Here is a 19373-nt window from a genome sequence, read left to right as displayed (position 1 = left end):
GATCAGAGTCCCCCCTGCCGGCCCTGTTGGACATGTAGCATGTGTGAGAAATAAACTTTTTTTGTTTAAAGGAACTTTTTTGAAATTTTGGTCTTCTTTATTACTGTAGAATAATTTAACCCAATCTGATATACAGATCAATGGACAAAAATCAATTGCACTTCTCTATGCCAGTTAAAGAATGAACTAAGCAAACTAGAAAATGTAACTAACCAATGATGCTGTTTATAAGGTACTTAGGAAGAAATCTAAAAAGTGCACTACTACTATTTAAAAAAAAAACAGCTAAGCTTTATTGATTAACATTTAAGAGACCCAAAACAAAGGGAGAGATAGATTATGTCCTTGGATTAAATGACTATCATAAGGATTATGTTTTTATATGGTAATCTATTAATCCAATGCAATTCCTATAAAAATCATGACAGAGTTATTTACTGAACTTGACAAACTATTCTAGAGCATAAATGAAGAACAAAGACCAGTATCCAAGGCATTGCTAAAGTAGAACAAGGCAACAAGAATCTGTCTTTGCTAACAGATTTCAAGAGATATATTAAAGTCATATAAATTAGGAGAGTGTAACATTAAAGCAGAGACAGGAAAAAAAAACAATAGAAACATAAAGAACCACAAGAAAATATTCACATCCCTATAGAGACGTATATTTATTTCTGCATATCATTATAAAAAAGACTAAGTCAATAAGAGTTTCAAGGAAAATTAATTACCCTCACTAGAAAATAAAAGGAAACTGAATCCCAATCTCTCACCAAATATAAAAATTCCCATATACAGGTAGATTGAAACTTAAGTGAAAGCAGCAAAAGTTTAAAATCTTTTGAAATTAAAGAAGACATTTTAATGCCTTTGAGACTGGAATGTATTTCTTAAAAGAGCACAAAACATAAAAGATAAATAAATGTGACTACATTAAAACTAAGAATTTCTGGGGCACCTGTGTGGCTCAGTGGATTGAGCCTCTGCCTTTGGCTCGGGTTGTGGTCCCAGGGTCCTGGGATCGAGCCCCACATCAGGCTTTCTGCTCAGCGGGGAACCTGTTTCCCCCTCTCTCTCTGCCTGCCTCTCTGCCTACTTATGCTCTCTCTCTCTGTCAAATAAATAAATAAAATCTTAAAAAAAAAAAAAAAACTAAGAATTTCTGCCCAAATGTCCTCATAAAGCGATAACATAAGGCATGTAGGGGACATGTCACATATAACAGAAAGAAAGATTACTATACATAATATTGACACAATTCCTACAAATCAAAAGATAAATACTGACTTTTTTTTAAGATGTGATAAGAACAAGCATTTCACAGAAGAATAAACACAAGGGTCCAATAAACTCATAGGAAGTGTTCAACCTTATCAGTAATCAGAGAAAAGCAAATTAAAGGCACAATGAGATTTTATTTAGATAGTACAAACTTTAAATCAGGAAAATGCCAGTTGTAATGGACAGTAGGTAGTAACAGGAACCCTAGATATTTCTGGCGGAAGAGTAAATTGACATAAATTCTTCAAAGAGCAATTTGGTATATTTAGAAAAGTTGAAGCTACATATATTCTAAGAAACACAAGTTTCCATTTACATATCTGCATTAGAAAACCAGGGGGTATAGTCCACATGTGCACAGCAGCTGGTTTCGGTAATGCCAGAAAGTTGGAAAGCACTCAATGTCTGTGACAAACATCAATAAGTTGTTATCCTATTACAATGAATTCTGCTGCTTATCTCATCCTATATTTTTTTTCTTATTCATTCTACTTTTCTCCTGGCTTTTGTGGGTTTCTGTGATATAAGATGGTTGTTGAAACAGTTCTCCAATCAATTAGAGCATGTTTCTTCTGACACAGGTTAAAATGGGTAAACACAATTAAAGCACATTTAAAAAGAGGAAGAAAAACAACTTCTTCCCTCCTCCACCCCACCCATTTTCTTTTTCTTTTAAAATTACATAAGTACCATATGAGCACCGTAGAAAAGATTTTTAAAGCAAAGTGGGGAGAAAAAATAAGACTTCAGCCACATCCCACAATCATCTACTCATGACGCCTCTGCTGTTAGAATCTTTACCTTTTTCTACAAACACGAAGCATGTATTTTCTACACAAAACAGAGTCAACATTCTGAAAAAGTTTAGGAAAATGTTTCCTATTTTTGAAATATCTCTTCCATTTCCTTTTGCAATTTTCTGAATCAATACAACTCCTTGCAATGCTTAACATTCGGAGAGTAAATGAAATCACGTTTTTTTCCTGGTGAATAGCAATAATTCGCCTATCACTTGGTTTCCAAATTCTTACTAAGAATAAATCTAAGAAACAGCATATATGAGTAAAAATGACATTATCACCTACAGGAGAAAGTTTAAAAGAAGCCAAGGCCAAGTGGCCCCCTCCCCTGATGTGCTAATTTTAATCAAGATGGACATCCAGCATTTTGCAGGTTTCCAAATGACTACAACACCTAGAACACCCCGATTACCTGCAATGTACAGGTAACATGACGGACACGTAACAAAAGCAAGAAATAAACCCATATGGTTTGAAGACTTTGAGTTGTTAGGATCGTTTGTTATGAGAGTAGAGACTACCCCATGTGGTACACAGGGCCCACTGCATTTCCCAATACTCCCACACGGGCACTAGGGTAATTGCCGACACTGCTATTACGCATTCTAGAGCAAGGCTGGTACACTGCGTGGACAGCCGATGACATCATCCGCATCCACAGCAATGCATTTCCTCCCGTCTGCCGGCAGGCCTGACCCCGCAGCAGGGAAGCATCTACTTGCAGTGCCTAGAAGGCAGTTATAGCATCTTTAATTTTTGAGGTAAATCTGAGAAAGCAGCAGCTAGTCGGCCCCCAGAGCCAATGAAGAACAAAATGGAAAACAAAAAGCGGACCACATTCTTCTCACGTGGGTCTTGCTTGGAAAAGGAGATCATTTATTCTGGCAAGAAAACCTCTCTTAGGGAGAAATCTCCCCAATAAGGGCCTGTGGGAAGAAGAGGACGGGTAAAGGGATGGCTGGAACAGAGCAATGAGACAGTATGTAAGGTGGGAGCAAGTGAAGTCAGAGACGATAACCAGGGTTAACGGGGAACCATCTCAAGGCTGGTCACCCACCCCAGATGGCAGGGCACCTAGGAAGTTCCCCCTTTATTCCACATTCATTCCTGAAGTGTCAGGCAGGAGCTGTACCTTAATTCTCTGGAAAACTCCACTGTGCTATAGAAGGGAAGCCTCCTTTCTTGGAAGGGGTTAGCGACTTACCCAGGGGCTCCATGGAAGTTGACTTCTCCCCATTGTTTGATTCTCCAAGCCAGGTCTAGAACCTTGATAATGGAGCATTTGCCTCCTTGAAAATATCAGAAACTTCAGAATATCTCACAGCCAAAGATGAACAAGCCAGAAAATGAAAAGCCCCAGGACAGCATTCCCTGACAGAGCCAGAGACATGGCCACAGAGATGTGACCCTTGAAGGCTGAGTTGGCCACAATCCAATCTGAAGACACAGTCACTGAAAAGACAAGCAAAGCTTCACGCCTGGCTGCATCTCCCATAAGATGTGGAGAAGCTGGTGGGCGAAGTATGATATTTTAGGAAATTGCTCCTCCTCCCCCCACCAAAATAATAAAAGGTTAGATGAATGAACCATATCCTCCCCCCCATCAGCCAGAGCATCAGGACAGGAGGTTAACCACTTAGTGGTTAAGAATGCGAGATCCCCAGACAGTCTGGGTTAAAAGCCTGACTCCCCTGCCTAGTGCCTGTGCATTGTTGGCAGGTTACTTTCTTGCTTTGTCTTCCTCAACTATAAAATGAAAATGTGACCTATCTCTTGGGATTGTTGGGGGATTAAATGTAGAGAACAAAAGCAATGACTGGTTTTTCACAGTTAGCATTTGTTTTGTTTTGTTTCGTTTTGTTTACTATTTATACTTAATGAGATAGTTTGTACATCCAAAGTCAAATAGAATAAATACATTTGGAGGAAATGCCACCATAGTATTTCTCTGTCATTAAGAAGTTTATCAAACACTTTTATAGAGAACTTCATTTGAGCTTTATGACAAGTCTACAAACTGGAGAAAGACAACATCACTCCAAAAATACACATGAAGAAAATGAGAATCAGGGCTTAAAAGTGCCTTGCTCAAAGTCACTTGACTGGTAAGTGGCAAAGCTTGGACAAAGCCCAGATTATCTACATTGAGCCTCATGCTTGTCATTTTATACCAATGTTGAGCTAAGCAGGTTTCATAGAAGTGGGGTGGGATGTTGAATTTTGCCTGGAAAGTTGATGATTTTTATAGAGAACAATGAGCATTAGGCTGACAAAAAAGAACCTAAGTGAAGACATCGAACTTAGACTATTGTCCCACATATACGGGACACATTTTTCCTGTAGAAATATGCAGAGAAATACAATTCAACCCTCTAATATTGAATTTATCAGATTTCCAGATTTTTCTGAAAATGTTCAAAGCTTCAACAAGGATATTATGAAGGTACTATAGGTATTGTACTGTACCTAGTTATAATAAGGCAACATTGACAAGGGTATTATAAAGCAACTTTAAAGAGCCTCAGTTTTATATTCAATATCCAGGTCTTATCAGTTATTATTCTCTTGCCTTGACCAAAATTGTTGAACACATGTTCATATACTTCTTAAATTATGCAAAGTCTCCAATGATCCAAGAATTGTATTTGTTTGAGGCATAAAAGCTTCACATCGATATTTCAGGTTACACTGGGACAGGAGGAGAACTTGATACCACTGATAGCATGTGGCAGGCCATCTAATTCCTGTCCATTCTTTCTTCTCAGCCTGGGTAAGGGCTCAGACTGAGCCTGGCAGGTGAATTCAAGAGTGGCTCTCTAGCTCTGTGCCTGGCTGCGACGTAACAGCTGGGAAGCAGTATGGGACAGGTAGCGGCAGGCAAGTTAATGGCTGGAGAGCAGGACAAATAGGTGGGTGTGGGTCTGAAAATGAAAATGACACAATGTGGAGAAGGACAGCAGGCAAGCAGAGCACAGAACTGAGCTCAAGCCAAACAGACAATCGGCAATAATTAAGGGTCAAGTTTCTACAGAGAGCTGTGCCTCTCAGAATGACATGGCACCCCTTTCACGAGGTAGGAAAGCTCTAGATTGCCTGAAACCCGTGCGTGTGTGGTTTCATAACGTTTTTGAAAAAGTGCCATTATCTTGAAGGGAGAATCATGAAGACAGAGCAGGACACGCCGCACAGGGAGCTAAACAGGGAGGGTGGTATATTTGGTCTTTGACACTCAATCCAACTGAATAACACCTAAAACAAAGTAAGTGAAGGTTAAGGTATGCTGTATTTAGAAGAAATGGAGGACACAAAAGTAATGATGGGAACAAAAATTGCTCTGCTTAGGAGAAAAAAAATGTATTTGAGAGTGTTTTTTTGTTTTGCTTTGTTTTGTTTTTTTGCTTTTTGTTTTTATTGCGGGGAAATAATATGGAATGTGCTATACTAGCAAACTCTCCTAAAGGGGTCTTTGTATCTCTCCATTGTAACCTACTTATTTAGCTTATTCATATTATTTTTAGGTTCAGAAGACAAAGGCTTCAAGAAGAGGAGAACAAGAAATAGTAAAATGATTAAGACAGTAAAATCGGAACAAAATAGATCTGCAGAACAGTTTCTAAGACATACACTATCACATTTTTGGTAAAAATAAAGTGGATAGTTTGAGAAATAAGAGGTTTTACTTAGAAATTGCATATAAGAGAAGTTACATAATGCTCAGTCCCAATGGGACTACATATTGTTTCTATTTGAACCAACCCATATTTCCTGATGCCCAAGCCAACATGATTCCTACCTCACTCCATACACACAAACATATTTGATTACTATGTAAAATCAAAATGTGCATGAATAGAGCAGTGATGGAACACAAGACTATGAGCAATTTTTTGAAATAGTAACAGTACTACTAATAATTCTGTGTGCATAGCGGTTATCAAACCCCATGCGGGAAATAATAACCTCATCTAACCTCAAACAATAGTTAACACTGCCCCTATTTTAGATATCACGATGTTGAGTCTTGGATATTAAATAATTTATTAAAGTCTGGCAGTTAATATTTAGGAGGATAAACAAGATTCAAATCAAGCTCCATCTAAATCTTCACCACAATGCCAGGTTGTTCTTTAAAGTGTTAATCTCAGAGAACATTACAGTAGTAGACATTTTCTTTTATTCTTAACATATCCCTTAAAATAATTAAGGTGATAGTAAGCATCTACACTCTACCAGGCACTGGGCTATACTAATTGATGAATGGCTACAAATCCTAAGAAAACTCTTGAAATTGAGGATTGGCCCTTTGCTTTAAGAAAAAAAAATATATTTTATTTCAGGAGAGAATAGAAAGCCCTTAGTTTAATTGTGATCCCCAGAAAGCAGCCCCTTTTGGCTGTAGTGTGTTCAGATGTCTCCAGTTCTGTTGTTCTAAAATAACATTAATAGAGCAGGTTTCGAAGGATTAACTGAGAAAGAGCCATGAAGATGTGAAAAAATGTGGAGTAAAGCACAGTTTTGAATGAGTACTTGATAAGATTGAAGTTATTGGCAATAAGGGAATCACTTTATGTAGGGGCAAATGAATCGGCTATAATTTTAACCTAAAGTACCACTATAGGGGTTGTAAAATTCTTTCTACTTGGATAAATACTCTCTATTTCAATTGCAGCTTGCATTGAGAATGCAGTAAAGAGTAACCTAACTTAACGAGATACTATGACCACAAAAAAAGGAACTCTTTGTTAAACAGTTGCAACACTGACCACCAGAACTGAAATAGAATTAGAACACAGTCTTCAAATAACTCATCAAAAGCAGAGTAGAGTTCAAAAGAAATTAGTATGGGTAAGGTTCTGATGAGACATATGATAGGTGAGAAAGTGGGCTACAGGAAAGAATTACTTGAAGATTGATCATGGGACATACTATATCCTCAGAAACTGTATGAGGAAGGGTCACTGTGCATAGCTCTATCATATCCAGTTGAATATCAACACACAGCTGTAATTAATGATTTGTTGAATGAATGAAGGAGTGAACAAATGATCCGAATCTAGAATCAAATCATGGTTGGAGTGTCAACCCATATGCTGGACTGCCATGCTCTATGTTCCAGTTTTGGTTTTAGGGGACATAGAAAACCCAGAACTATAGCAAGATACACTAGTTTTGAGAGTCCTAAAAATACCAACATAAGGTAAATAAAGATGTAGAAAACTGGCAGACAGAGGGAAAGAGAGAAACCAAAAGAATTAGAGAGTAAAAAAGAAAAGAAAAAGAATTTTAGACCAAGATGGCTGAGGAGTAGGAAAACTAAATTTCATCTGGTCCCAGGAATTCAGCTAGATAGTAACCAAACCATTCTGAACACCTACACACTCAACCAGGAGATCGAAGAGAAGAATAGCAGCAATTCCAGGAACAGAAAAGCGACCACTTTCTGGAAGGTAGGACGTGCAGAAAAGTGAATCTGAGATGATATACGGGAAGATAGATCGTGAGGGGAGGGGCCAGCTCTTGGCAAGTGGTAGAGCAATGGAGCACAAAATTGGAACTTTTAGAAGTCTGCTTCATTGTGGGATGTCACTCCAGGGGCTAATCAGGGGGTGGAGCCCTCACAGGGACAGTGTGGTCTCAGGGCCCACAGGGTCACAGAAAGACCAGGGGTGTCTGAGTGCAGCAGAGCTCCCAGGTATCAGAGTGGGGAAGCCAGCTGCAGAAATGGAGCAGAGAAGGGGGGCTCTCAGCTCGGGGTTACCTTAAACCATGATCCAAGACATTCAGGCCACTATTCTTCAAGCAGAGACCCCACAATTGGCAGATCCAGGGAGATCCTCGCTTCCTCCATTGGGAGGAGTGGTGCGAGAGTATGCTGCAGGAATCAGCTGGGTTTGGAGACTCCAAAAACGGCCATATGCCAGAGATAGAAATGCTTGGTCACAGGCTGGGTGAGCCCAGAGTGCAGCTGGAGACCAGGGAGACAGGAGGGATTGACTGCTTTTCTCTGAGGGTGCATTGAGGAATGGGGACCCAAGCTCTCAGCTCTTTCAAGGCTGGAGATTGGGAGGCCACCAACTTCATTCTCCTCCTCCAAAGCTGTACGGAAAGTGTTCAGGGAAAAAGAGCTACCAAGCATGAACCCGGGCAGATTGTTGGCAAGGGCAGAGCAATTCCACCTCGGACAAAGACATATGAGAATCACTGCAAAAGGCCCCTCCCCCCAGAAGATCAGCAAGATCATCCAACCAAGACCAAGTTTACTGATCGATGAGAACTGCAAAGCACCAGTGCTAGGGAAAAAAACAACACTTAGAATTCATGGCTTTTTCCCATGATTCTTTAGTCTTTCAAAGTTAACATTTTTAATTTTCATTGTTTTTTTCTTTCTATTTTTTTTTCTTTTTCTGAAATTTTCTTCTTTTCTATTTCAACCCATTTTAACTACTTTATCGTATCAATACCTTTTTAAAATCTTTTTAAATTTTCATTTTATAGTCATATTCTATCCCTTCATTATATTTAACCTTTTTTTAAATATACATATAAGTTTTATTTCTTTAAAATTTTGGGATAGTTTTTTCTAACAGACCAAAATACACCCCAAATCTAGCATACAATTTTTTTCTAGTCTCCAGCCTGATCGCATTCTCTCCTTTTTTTCTTTTTTTCTTTTTTATTTTCTTATCAGTTCCTTTTTAAAAAATCTTTTTTAATTTTCATCTTTACAGTCATATTACATCCTTTCATCATGTTTACCCATGTATATGTTTTTCTTTCTTTAAAATTTTGGTAGGCAGTTTCTCCTAACAAATTACACCCAAAATCAAGTGTGAGGTTCTGTTCTATTCACCAGCCTAAATATATTTCTATTTTTCTATTCTTCTCCCCTTAGCTTCAGGTCTCTTCTGATTTGGTTCATGTATATTTTTCTAGGGTTGTTGTCACCCTTTCAGCATTTTATTATCTCATTCATCTATTCTTCTCTGGACAAAATGACAAGGTGGAAAAACACACCCAAACAAGAGGAGGTACTGATGGCAGGGGACCTATCAATATGGATATTAGTAAGATATCAGAAGATGTCAGAATTAGAGTTCAGAATGATAATTATAAAGATACTAGCTGGGCTTGAAAAAAGCATGGCAGATACTAGAGAATCCCTTCCTGGAGAAATAAAATCCCTTTCTGGAGAAATAAAAGAACTAAAATCTAACCAAGTTGAAATGAAAAAAGCTATTAACGAGGTGCAATAAAAAATAGAGGCTCTTACTGCCAGGATAAATGATGCAGAATAGAGAATTAGTGATATAGAAGACAAATGGTGGAGAATAAAGAAGCCGAGAAAAAGAGACATAAACAACTACTGGATCATGAGGGGAGAATCTGAGAGACAAGTTATACCATAAGACAAAACGATATTAGAATAATTGGGATCCCAGAAGAAGAAGAAAGACACAGAAGGGCACAAGGTATATTATTATAACAGGGAACTTCCCTAATTTGGAGAAGGAAACAGGCATCAAAATCCCAAAAGGCATAGAGAACCCCCCTCAAAATCAATAAAAATAGGCCAACACCCTGTCATCTAATATTAAAACTTACAATACATTAATGATACAATGATACAATACATTAATACATTAATACAATTAATTAATACATTAAGACAATTAATACATTAATATTAATACATTAATACAATACATTAATGATACAATACAAGATGGTTGTATTGATACAATGATACAATAAAAGAAAGAATAAGAACTATAGGATACTCTCAATAGATGCAGAAAAAGCATTTGACAAAATATAGCATCCTTTCTTGAGCAATATTCTTCACAGTGTAGGGATAAGGGGTATATACCTCAATATCATAAAAGCCACCTATGAAAAACCCACAGCAAATATCATTCTCAGTGGGGAAAACTAAGAGCTTTTCCCCTAAGATCAGGAACACAGCAGGGATGTCCATTATCATCCCTGCTATTCAACATAGTACTAGAGGTCCTAGCCTCAGCAATCAGACAACAAAAAGAAATAAAAGGCATCTGAATCAGCAAAGAAGTCAAACTCTCACTCTTTCCATACTTTATGTGGAAAGCTCAAAAGACTCCACTCCAAAACTGCTAGGACTCATACAGGAATTTAGTAAAGTGTCAGGATATAAAATCAATGCACAGAAAGCAGTTGCATTTTTATACACCACAAAACAGAAGAAGGAGAAATTAAGGAGTTGATCCCATTTACAACTACACCCAAAACCATAAGATGCCTAGGAATAAATCTAACGAAAGAAGCAAAGAATCTGTACTCCGAAAACTATAAAGTACTCATGAAAGAAATTGAGGAAGACACAACGAAACTGTAAAACATTCCATGCTCATGGATTGTAAGAAAAAATATTGTGGAAATGTCTATGCTACCTAGAGCAATTTACTCATTTAATGCAATCCCTACCAAAATACCATCAACTTTTGTCAAAAAAATGGAACAAATAATTCTAAAATTTATATGGAACCAGAAAATACCCCAAAAAGCCAGAGGAATGTTGAAAAAGAAAACCAAAGCTAGTGGCATCACAATTTCAGGCTTCAAGCTCTATTACAAAGCTGTCATCATCAACACAATATGGTACTGGCACAAAAACAGACACATAGATCAATGAAACAAAATAAAGAGCCCAGAAATGGACCCTCAACTCTATGGCCAACTAATCTTCGACAAAGCAAGAAAGAATGTCCAGTAGGGGGAAAAAAAAAAAAAGTCTCTTCTGATGGAGGCATAATACTCCATAGTGTATATGGACCACATCTTCCTTATCCATTCATCCGTTGAAGGGCATCTTGGTTCTTTCCACAGTTTGGCGACCGTGGCCATTGCTGCTATAAACATTGGGGTACAGATGGCCCTTCTTTTCACTACATCTGTATCTTTGGGGTAAATACCCAGCAGTGCAATTGCAGGGTCATAGGGAAGATCTATTTTTAATTTCCTGAGGAATCTCCACACTGTTCTCCAAAGTGGCTGCACCAGTTTGCATTCCCACCAACAGTGTAAGAGGGTTCCCCTTTCTCCACATCCTCTCCAACACACATTGTTTCCTGTCTTGCTAATTTTGGCCATTCTAACTGGTGTAAGGTGGTATCTCAATGTGGTTTTGATTTGAATCTCCCTGATGGCTAGTGATGATGAACATTTTTTCATGTGTCTGGTAGCCATTTGTATGTCTTCATTGGAGAAGTGTCTGTTCATATCTTCTGCCCATTTTTTGATATGATTATCTGTTTTGTGTGTGTTGAGTTTGAGGAGTTCTTTATAGATCCTGGATATCAACCTTTTATCTGTACTGTCATTTGCAAATATCTTCTCCCATTCCGTGGGTTGCCTCTTTGTTTTGATGACTGTTTCTTTTGCTGTGCAGAAGCTTTTTATCTTGATGAAGTCCCAGAAGTTCATCTTTGCCTTTATTTCCTTCGCCTTTGGAGACATATCTTGAAAGAAGTTGCTATGGAGTATTATGCCTCCATCAGAAAGGACGAATACCCAACTTTTGTAGCAACATGGACAGGACTGGAAGAGATTATGTTGAGTGAAATAAGTCAAGCAGAGAAAGTCAAGTATCATATGGTTTCACTTATTGGTGGAGCATAACAAATAATATAGAGGACAAGGGTAGATGGAGAGGAGAAGGGAGTTGAGGGAAACTGGAAGGGGAGGTGAACCATGAGAGACTATGGACTCTGAAAAACAACCTGAGGGTTTTGAAGGGGCGGGGTGGGAGGGTGGGGGAACCAGGTGGTGGGTATTAGGGAGGGCACAGATTGCATGGAGCACTGGGTGTGGTGCAAAAACAATGAATACTGTTACGCTGAAAATAAATAAAAAATTAAAAAAAAAAAGTCTCTTCAACAAATGGTGTTGGGAAAATTGGACAGCCACATGCAGAATGAAACTAGACTGTTTCCTTACACCACACACAAAAATAGACTCTAAATGGATGAAAGACCTCAATGTGAGAAAAGAATCCATCAAAATCCATGAGGAGAACACAGGCAGCAACCTCTTCGACCTCAGCTGCAGCAACTTCTTCCTAGGAACATCGCCAAAGACAAGGGAAGCAAGGGCAAAAATGGACTATTGGGACTTCCTCAAGATAAAAAGCTTTTGCACAGCAAAGGAAATAGTCAAAAAAACCAAAAGACAACCGACAGAATGGGAGAAGATATTTGCAAATGACATTTCAGATAAAGGGCTAATATCCAAAATCTCAACCCTCAAAGAACAAAGAACAAACAATCTAATCAAGAAATGGGCAGAAGGCATGAACAGACATTTGTGCAAAGAAGACATCAGGATGGCCAACAGACACATGAAAAATCACTCCGCATCAGGGAAATACAAATCAAAACACAGTGAGATACCACCTCACTCCAGTCAGAATGGCTAAAATTAACAAGTCAGGAAATGACAGATGTTGGTGAGGATGTGGAGAAAGGGGACCCCTCCTACACTGTTGGTGGGAATGCAGGCTGGTGAGGCCACTCTGGAAAACAGTATGGAGGTTCCTCAAAAAGGTGAAAATAGAGCTACCCTATGACCCAGCAATCGCACTACTGGGTATTTACCCTAAAGATACAAATGTAGTGATCCGAAGGTACACATGCACCCAATGTTTATAGCAGCCATGTCCAGAATAGCCCAACTATGGAAAGAGCCTAGATGTCCCTCAACAGATGAATGGGTAAAGAAGATGTGGTGTATACATACAATGGAAAATATTATGCAGTCATCAAAAAACAAAATCTTGCCATTTGAAATGACATGGATGGAACTAGAGGGTATTATACTGAGCAAAATAAATCTATCAGAGAAAGACAATTATCATACAATCTCACTCATATGAGCAATTAGAGTAACAAGACAGGATTATAAGGGAAGGGAGGGTAAAATGAAACAAGATGAAAACAGAGACGGAGACAAACCTTAAGAGACTCTTAATCTCAGGAAACAAACTGAGGTTTGCTGGAGGGGAGGGGTTTAGAAGGATGAGGTGGTTGGGTGATGGACATTGGGGAGGGTGTGTGCTATGGTGAGTGCTGTGAATTGTGTAAGACTGATGAATCACAGACCTGTACCCCTGAAACAAATAATACATGCTAATTTTTAAAAATATATAAAGAAAGAAAGAAAAAAAACTGACATTACAGAATTTCTAGAACATACTTAAAATGGAAATACTATGTATCAAATTCTATGATATAGTAAAAGTAGTGATCTGAAGAAGAAAAAAAAGAAAAATTTTAAATAGGGTCAGAGGTTCCAAATGGACTTTTTAAAAAGTCGACATTGTGTCTCTACAAATTTGGCTATGATAATTACCTCATATCAGTGGAGTCATATAATATTTGCCCTTTTGTGTCTTATTTCACTTAACATAATTTTTTTAAAGATTTTATTTATTTGACAGAGACAGAGCAAACACAAGCAGGGGGAGCAACAGAGGAAGAGGGAGAAGCAGGCCCCCCCTGAGTAGGGAGCCTGATGTGGGACTCAGTCCTAGGACCTTGGGATCTTGACCTGAGCTGGAGGCAGATGTTTAGCTGACTGAGGCACCTACGTGTCGCATCACTTAGCATAATGTTCTCAAGTTTCATTCGAGCGTAGGTCAGAATTTCCTTCCTTTTTTAAGGCTGAATAATTTTCCTTTTTAAATATTTATCACATTTGGGGCACCTGGGTGGCTCAGGGGGTTAAAGCCTCTGCCTTCAGTTCAGGTCATGATCCCAGGATCCTGGGATCAAGCCCCACATTGAGCCCTGCTTTGAGCCCCACATTGGGGTCTCTGCTCCGCAGGGAGTCTGCTTCCTCTTCTCTCTCTGCTTGCCTCTCTGACTACTTGTGATCTCTGTCTGTCAAATAAATAAATACAATCTTTAAAAAAAATATTTATCACATTTTCCTTATCCCTGCATCTCTCGATGAGCACTAGAATTGCTTCCACATTTTGGCTACTGAAAATAATGATGCTATGAACATTGATGTACAAACATCTATTCAAGTCCCTGCTTTCAATTCTTTGGGGTATGTACCCAGAAGTAGAATTGATGGATCACATACTAATTCTATGTTTAATGTTTTAAGGATCCACAATAGTGTTTTTCACAATGGCACTACCATTTAAATTTCTACCATCAATTTGTAAGTAATGGAATTTCTCCATAACCTCACCAACATTTATTACCTCCTGGTTTGGTTTTGTTTTCTTTTCATTAATAACCATCTTATTGAGGATGAAGGAATATCTCATTGTGGTTTTGATTTGCATTTCCCAATTACTAGTGATGTTCAATATTTTTTTATGTGCTCACTGGCTGTGTATGGGCTTTGACATAAATTTATACCTAAACATATAAAAATCACTTATCTAAATTTTTCTTTGTGATTATCTTATTTCTTTATCCTTAAAACTATGTAAACTTCCTATGATCTATAAGGAACTCATTTGTGGTATAATTTTTAATTCAAGTATTGTTTTTAAAGTTAATTATTAGCAGAGCACCATTTATTAAGGTAATTTACATTTCTAAATATAAATAAATGTGACAGTGGCACTTTTATCATATAAAAATTATATATAAGATTTGTTTCTGAGCTGTCTTATCTGTTATAGAATTCTGTTGGATCTTTTCCCTTGACTTCATGAAATATTAAAGCATTACATTATGTCTTAATAACAAGTAAAATAAGGAACCCCCATATTTCCCCATTCTTTGAAAAAATTATTTGTGCTTCTTACAATTTCCTTTTTTTTTTTTAATATGTTTATTTAGGGGAGAGAAAAAGAGATAGAGAAAGACCAGGAGGGGGGGAGGGGCAGAGGAAGAGAGAGAGAGAGAGAGAGAGGGAGAATCTCCAGCAGACTCCCCACTGAGTGGGGAGCCTGACATGGGCTTGATCTTGACCCTGAAATCATGACCTGATCTGAAATCAAGAGTCATATGGTCAACCAACTGAGCCACCCAGGTGTCCCACAATTATTCTTTTAAGACTCTTGAATTGCATTTCTCAAAATTGAATAAAGAAATCATGTCAGCATATGTGAGACGATGCCAAACATCTAAGATAATGTAAAAAGAATTAACATAGTTTGAAGTTTTATCCTTTCCTTCCAGGAACATGATATATCTTTATATTTATTCAAGACTTCTTTTAAATTCCCAGGTAAATCTTTTTAATTATAATTTTTCATAAAGTTCTCAAATATTTATTTTATTATTCTTATGTAATTTATATTTCTCAACTTGTCCTGTATGACATAATTTATTTTCATTAAAATGTTAAAATGATCATTGTTATATATGAAAAAGGTATTTATTTTTTATACATATATGTATCTCGTCACCTTATTGAAATATATTTCAAGTTGCCAGTTAACTTGGGTCTGAATTGCAGAATAGCAATTACAGAGTTGATGATGATATTACCTACTAGTTTCTAATAGATATTTCTTTAATTTTTATTTTATATAATATCACATTTACTGAAACATTCAGAACAAAATTTAGTAATGAGGGTAACAACAGGCACTGTAAATGATTCTTCCACTGTTGGAAAGCTGTAAGACCAAAATTGCAAATATCACATACTCTATTAAAAAGTCAACAGTGGGCTTTCTGGGTGGCTCAGCTGGTTAAGATTCTGCTTCCAGCTCAGGTCATAATACCAGGGTCCTGGGATTCAGACCCATATCGGGATCCCTGCTTAATAGGGAGCCTGCTTCTCCCTATCTCTCTGCCCCGCCACTCCAGCTCTCTCTTGCACTCATTCTCTCTCAAATAAATGAATAAAATCTTTTTTTTTTAAATGTCAACGTGTTTTGTATTTCTAGGTGTTATTCATATTGTTTCTACAAATTTTAATTCACATTTCAAAAAGATTTTTTTTTCATTTTGGTATAACAATGTAACATTTTATTGATAGGTTATTAAATGATAGCTACCTCTACATTTTTGGAGGCAAACACACTTGGTTGTGATGGTTTATTCTTTTGATATATAAGTGGATTAGACATTGTGGTATTTTATTTAGGAATTTACACTAATATTCATGGATTAGAGGACAATTTTTATATTTTTATATTTGGTTTTGTTACCTTACTGAAATAATCTGGCAAGTTTTTGATCATTGTCTGTGTTCTGGAAAAATATTTATAAAATAGGAATTAAATGTTCTTTGGAAATTTTGGAAGAATTTAGAAAAAAAACTGATTGACCCTGGAGCTTTTGTTTGGGAAGGAGGTATAATTATTGAATAAATTTAAAATCTCCCCTCCCCCAAAAAATCCTCAGAAGAATGAAGTCAGTAACATGGCACAGTAAGAAGTCCAGAACACTTCCAATCCCAACAAAAGCACCAATTCAGCAACAACTGATGGTCAAATTCCTTCTATGAGAAATAAAAACTAATTGAAAGGCTCCTGCACCCCAGGTGAACAAAATACCAAAATCACCAAAGCCAGAGATTCAAGACACCTTATCACCAGAAACTCTTACCTCTGGCACAATGCCATGTAAATATAAAGAGATACACCACCTCTTGGATTTCCTTAGGAGAGGGAGAGAATTCATTCAGGCACCCAGTAACTCAACTTTTCAAAGGGGAATCCCCAAATAACTAGCTTCAGTCTTGCCAGTCTTGGAGCTTTGAGGGTTTTGGAACAGTTTACTGGCATGGGAGATGATGGAGACAATGACTTGACTAGTAGATATCAAGGCTCTCCCTCCCCCATCACCTAGCGCAGCACAGAGAGAAAAATCCCAGCTTTCAGTTTGGCTCTGGGGTGAGAAAAGTTGATCCATGAGCCCAATGCCCCAACCTTTCCAGAGATACCCAGAGAATGGGCAACTCTCTTTTCAGTCTTAGACTTTTGATGAGTCAGAAAAGATCTAGCTATCCTGGGGCAATTAAGAACAGAGACAGAGATTCTGGCTAGAAGTTGCTGTAGTCCCATCTCCCTGTTGAGCACAGAGTGAAGCTCACAGCTTTTCCCTGGAGAGGGAAGGAGTTTGACTCAGTATCCAATGATTCAGCTCTTCTGGGAGTGGCCAAAGGAAGGAGATTCAGTTTCCTTTGTCCCAGTGCATTTGCAGGACACCGGATGTCTGGGGACCGCAAAAAAGAAAAAGAAAAAGAAAAGGGAAAGGAAAGAGGAGAGGAGAAGAGAAGAGAGACAGAAATAAAGGAAGAAAGGGAGGAAGGGAGGGAGGAAGGAAGGAAGGAAGGAAGGGTTAGACTACCAGTAAAATTTGAGAGGCCCACCAGGATCTCTGGCTGGGCTTACTGGTAGGTGTCTTCTCCTGCACAAGATGAATCTGTTAAGAATAAGAGAGGTGGAAAAAAAAAAAAAAAAAAAGAATAAGAGAGGTGGCCACTTTGTCTAATGTGAAAACACCAGAAGAGAGTCAAAGAAAATGAAAAATTAGGCCAAGATTTTCCAAATAAAGGAACAAGATAAATCTCTAGAAACCGAACCTAATGAAATGGAGCTACATAATTTATCTGAGATGGGATTCAAAATAATGGTTATAAAGATGCTTACTGAGTTCAGGAGAGCAATGTATCAACAAAACGAGAATTTCAGCAGTGAGAAAATATTAAAAAGAAATCACAGCGCCGAAGAACATAATAATGGAACTGAAAAAAGAAAATCACTAGAGGGATTCAACAGTACACTAGGTCAACCAGAAGAAAAAAATTAGTGAACTCAAGGACAGGTCAGTGAAATAACTCAATCAGAAGAACAAAAAGAAAATAAGATTGAAAAGGAATGAAGAAAGCTTAAGAGACTAATAGGACACTACAGAGCAGAGTAATAAACACATTAAGGGGGTCTCAGAAGGAGAAGAGAAAGGAGCAGAAAGCTTATTCAAAGAATTAATGGCTGAAAGCTTCCCAAAATTAGAAAAAAAAAAAATGGATATCAAGCTTCAAACATTCAAAAGACAAAGGAGGGAAAAAAGGAATACAAAGAATTCCATACTGAGACATATTACAATCAAATACCAAAAGTTAGAAAGAGATTTTGAAAGTAGGACAAGAGAAAAGGGACTTGTCACAAACAAGGGAATTCCCATAAGATTATCAGATTTTTCAACACAAAGCTTGCATGTCAAAAGTGAGTAGGATGATATATTCAAAGTGCAAAATGAAAAAACAACAACGACAACCCCCCTGCCATCCAAGAATACTATACTAGGCAAAATTCTCCTTCAAAAATAAAGGAAAGATAAAGATTTTCCCAAACAAAAACTGAGGGAGTTCTTCACCACTTAACCTGCCCTACAAAATGTTAAAAGCAGTTTTCTCGGTTGAAATGAAAAGTTGGTTAACTAACAACACAATAGTATAAGAAAGTATGAAACACCTCACACCTGTCAGAATGGCTAACATCAAAACACAAAAAACAAGTGTTGGTGAAGATGTGGATAAAAAGGAACCCTCATGCACTGTTGGTGGGGATGCCAATGGTGCAGCCACTGTGGAAAATAGTATGGAGAATCCTCAAAAAATTGAAAATAGAACTACCCTATGATCTAGTAATTACACTACTTGGTGTTCACCCCCAAAATACAAAAGTCTCATTAAAAGGGATACAAGCACCCATATGTTTGTTGCAGAATGTCTTGCAATAGCAAAACTACAGAAGAAGCCTAAGTGCCCACTGACAGATGAATGGATGAAAATATGGTATGTATATAATGGACTATTACTCATTCATAAAAAAAGAATGAGCTCCTGCCATTTGCAACAACATGGATGAAGCTAGAGAGTATAATGCTAAGTGAAATAAGTCAGAGAAAGACAATTACAAATGATTTCACTCATACGTGGAATTAAAGAAACAAACAAATGAACAAAGGACAAAAAAAGAGACAAACCAGAAAACAGACTCTTACACTAGAAAACAAACAGATGGTTACCAGAGGGGAGGGGGGTAAGAAATGAGGGAATGGGTAAAGGGGTTTGTGAATACACTTATCACGATGAGCACTGAGTAATATATGGAATTGTTGAACCACTATATTATACACCTGAAACTAATATAACACTGTATATTAAATATACCAGAATTTTAAAAAAGAAGGAAAAGAAAATACAAATAGAGAATTCTGTGTTCCTATAACAATGGTGAGTAAATGACTTTTAAACCTTATATAAACATTAAAGGCAAAAGTATTAAAAATAACCATAACAAAGAAATGGTAAGACATACACAGTAAGTATATATAT

The sequence above is a fragment of the Martes martes genome, assembly GCF_963455335.1.
Source record: "Martes martes genome assembly, chromosome: 15".
NCBI lineage: Eukaryota > Metazoa > Chordata > Mammalia > Carnivora > Mustelidae > Martes > Martes martes.
This window is presented reverse-complemented; position numbering follows the sequence as displayed.